This window comes from Pelecanus crispus, chromosome 8 (assembly GCF_030463565.1).
Source record: "Pelecanus crispus isolate bPelCri1 chromosome 8, bPelCri1.pri, whole genome shotgun sequence".
Lineage (NCBI taxonomy): Eukaryota > Metazoa > Chordata > Aves > Pelecaniformes > Pelecanidae > Pelecanus > Pelecanus crispus.
Window position 1 is genome coordinate 34,728,621 of NC_134650.1, and position 3,552 is coordinate 34,732,172.

Genomic DNA, 3,552 nt, shown 5'->3' on the forward strand with positions numbered 1-3,552 from the left:
GCTCGGGCTGCCCTCTAGTGAGGGCCTGCCCGAGGGCTTGCCCAAAGGGCTGCCCGAGGGTCTCCCCGCTCCTTGCTCTGCGTTTCGAAACCCGGCTTTTAAATCCTTGAAATCTGCTGCAAACATTCTGGAGGGTGTTATTTGCCTCCTGATTTCTCTGCCACCAAGGTATATTTGGATTATGTTTCCAAGCACTTTCTTGTTTCCTTCACGTGCAGAAAAGCCCATCTTTTTTTTTATTCACCCTGAAGTGGCACCTGCAATTTCAGGTGACAAGTAGCCAGGGCTGTAAGGAAATAATGAACCTTCAGCTGGAAAGAACAGTGTGTCAACGGGGGGGGCACAGCTCATCCTAATCTGTGAGTTAAAGATGAGCTGATAAAGCAGAAAAACTTATGGAAAAATATATAGAAAAGAAACATTTGTGGGATACAGAGTACATCAAAAGATGTCACTCATGAACCAACTACAGCTGTCTAAAATCGGTCAGCCAAACCCATAATGCAAGAGTTGGGGCTTCCACACACAAAACTTACAAACTTGCCCCTAGTAAACCTATGCTGACGTGAAATGACAACTCAAGTATCAACTGCTCTGTCTACCCACCTGGCTGAACAGCAGTTCTCACCCTTCTCGCCCCACTGCCACCCCCAGACACGACCTGTTCCTAGACTGTTTTTTCCAGGGAACCATGCGTACTGAATCCCTGGACACGTACCGCACATGGCACACCAGCAGCGCCTTGACACTGCACAGCCAGAGCCAGGAGGAAGCCGGGTATGCAGGGTACGGTCAGCCAAAGCACCCTAAAAATGCAGGCATGGAGCAGCCCTGCACTCCCTGCCGGGCTGAAAGGCAATGTGGGCAGGAGGAGGAAAAGGCAGGCGCAGAGGGGCAGCGAGACGCAGGCAGGAGGCGGCGGGACAGCCGCGGGCCTTACACAGGCTGGCTGTACACCACTTCAGCCCCACTGTGGGAAAGGGGGTGGAAATCGTCTTAGCAGCTTGAAACTTGGATAGAGGAAATCAGATCAGAGGGTTTTAAATGGAAATTATTTTCACCGGTACAGCTGTCCCTAGGGACCAAATTCAGCTGCTAATACAACTTGACCAAGAAGAATAAACTATATTGCTCTCAAGAGTTCAGATACTTGCTGAGACAGTCCTTCTAGAGAATGATGGCATTTGTTTCTTGCATCAATGACAATCAGCAGAAGTGTAACAGTGATTATAGCCCAGTCACTTTTTACACACATCTGTTAACTTCATGGACTTCTGCTCATCTCTCGCTTCAGTTCATAATTACTCTGTTTTAAAAAAAACCACACTGATCTTCTATTCTTGTGTCACACACTTTGCATCTCCAGTTTTAGCTTTCTATGACTGTCAATATAAAACTCTTTCTATAATTGCTCCCACATTCACTTGACTTTCCCTGGGACACTGAGGTTCCCTAGCCTGGCCGGCACACGGTTTTTTTCCCCCATCACTGCAACGCAACAGCACCCACAGGTACAGCAACATGGCCCCCTAGTGCACACCGTTAGATTGCTTCAGTGTTGGGTTTTTTCATAGTGGGGTTTTCTTAATTATTATTTTTAGAGAGCAATAAATAAAGCCATACACAGATTTACTAGAATAAGAGATGCCAATGTTGGCACCTATAACTTGGTATTAATAATATATATTAGGGATTTATATCACTATAAACCTGTTCCAAGGTGACTTACTTGAAGTAAAAAGCTTCAAAAGTCTAAGACACTAAGACAGGTGGAGCGAGTGATGCTGCACATTCAGAAACATGCATTGTAATTATTTTGTTTGCATATTTCCACTTCATTTTACATTCATATTTTACCCATTTTTCCTCATTTCTCCAAGCCTTCTCTTTCTTATCTACAAACTGCCTTTGCATATTCTCGTGTTTCTCAGTTTCTTCGCCTATTCTTTTTCACGTTTATTTGATGGGAGTCTCGACTCCTGACACGGAGCCTTCTTGCTGGGACACACACTAACGCGCTGATCTTGCTCCCTCAGACATTATATCTGAAGATAAATTGGGAAATGAAGATGTAGAGCTGTTGGAATAGACTGGCTTCCCCAGGCACTAGTTTAGCCTGGATCATTGGATTTACAACACCAGCACCGCCAACACTGATTTGACTATTAATCCCTGTAGTGCCCTAGGAATTGCAGCATAAATCCAGTGAAGGAGCACTCATATGGCCCTAAAGACCTATAGCGCTTATCCTGGTACTCCATTCATGAAAATTGATCTTTTCTTAGTAGCAATGACAATTCAAGGAGTCCATGCTTTGTAAAACCAAGAGATCTGCTTGCTGTGGCAATGTACTTAACTGCCAGGAGGTCTGTGATACAAACCAGTTGGTACTCATGCTTAATACTCTGCAGAGACCAGCCCTTTTTTCTTTAGACACATACAAAGAGATCTACAATTTCATTCCCTGTTAGGGATCACTTTAGTGCCTTTGTGCTCACAGCAGCACTCAACAAAATCATCGTGTTTCCTATACCCTGTCTCAGTAACTTGCTCCCTAAGTATCCTTTACCAAGCAGTGTCTAATTATCTGCTAAGCCAATATCCCCCCTGTGACAAGAATATAAACCTCTTCTCTATTTGGAAAACCATCATGTCTGAGCAACGGGCAGCGTGCGTTGGGACTAGGCTAGCAAGGAAAAGGAAGTGGCTGCTCTGGTTTCAAAGTACCTCCGTGCTGTACAGCGAGCAAAACACTGTCCTATCCCGGGAGGAGTGAGGCAGTGACGTATCAGAGGAGGTGAACCCCACAGCAAGCAGCATCTTCCTGATTTTTTGACCTTGATTGCTAGAAACTTGGGGACAGATTTTAAACAAAGCTCTAATGTTGCTGGGTGTGCGAGTACAGGCACGGTGTGGTAGCATTTGGCACGCTGTTAGCTACTGGGACCGGCTGAATGGGAGCATGCAAGAGCCAGGTACCCGCAATGGCAGCGAGGGCTATGGCTGCAGAGGCCTTGAAGGACAGGCTGGGACTTGGAAAAAAAAAACCCTTCTCCTGCCAAGAGAAGTGGGATGGGAAAAACTTTGGTGGGGGACAGAGAGGGCCTGTGCCTACCCATGGCCTGGGGAGCTCGGGCAGTGGCTGGCTCCAGCACCGCATTTGTAAATCCTGGGCGGGGGAGATCTGCAGAACAAATGAGGCAACAAAAGGTGGAAGGTGAGGGGCTGCAGGATGGAAAGGTGGAAATGGATGTCCCAGCACCTCTGGCGGGAGCACCTGCAGGATGAGGGCGAAGTAGTGAGGGTTGACGTGTCCAGGCTGCCCGTCACAACAAGCATCCAGACTCTAAAGCAATGGTGTTATTATGGGAAGGACACTAACAAAACAATACTCGAACTACAGACTTGTCTTCGCCAAGTGTACATGATCATACTGAAGTGGTGGATGACTAGAGAAAGTGAGGTGGCCTATGTTACAGAAGGTACAATGACAAGACTTTTTTAAAAGAAATTTCCCCATGACAGTAACTGAAATATCTGGTGCTCAAGTTA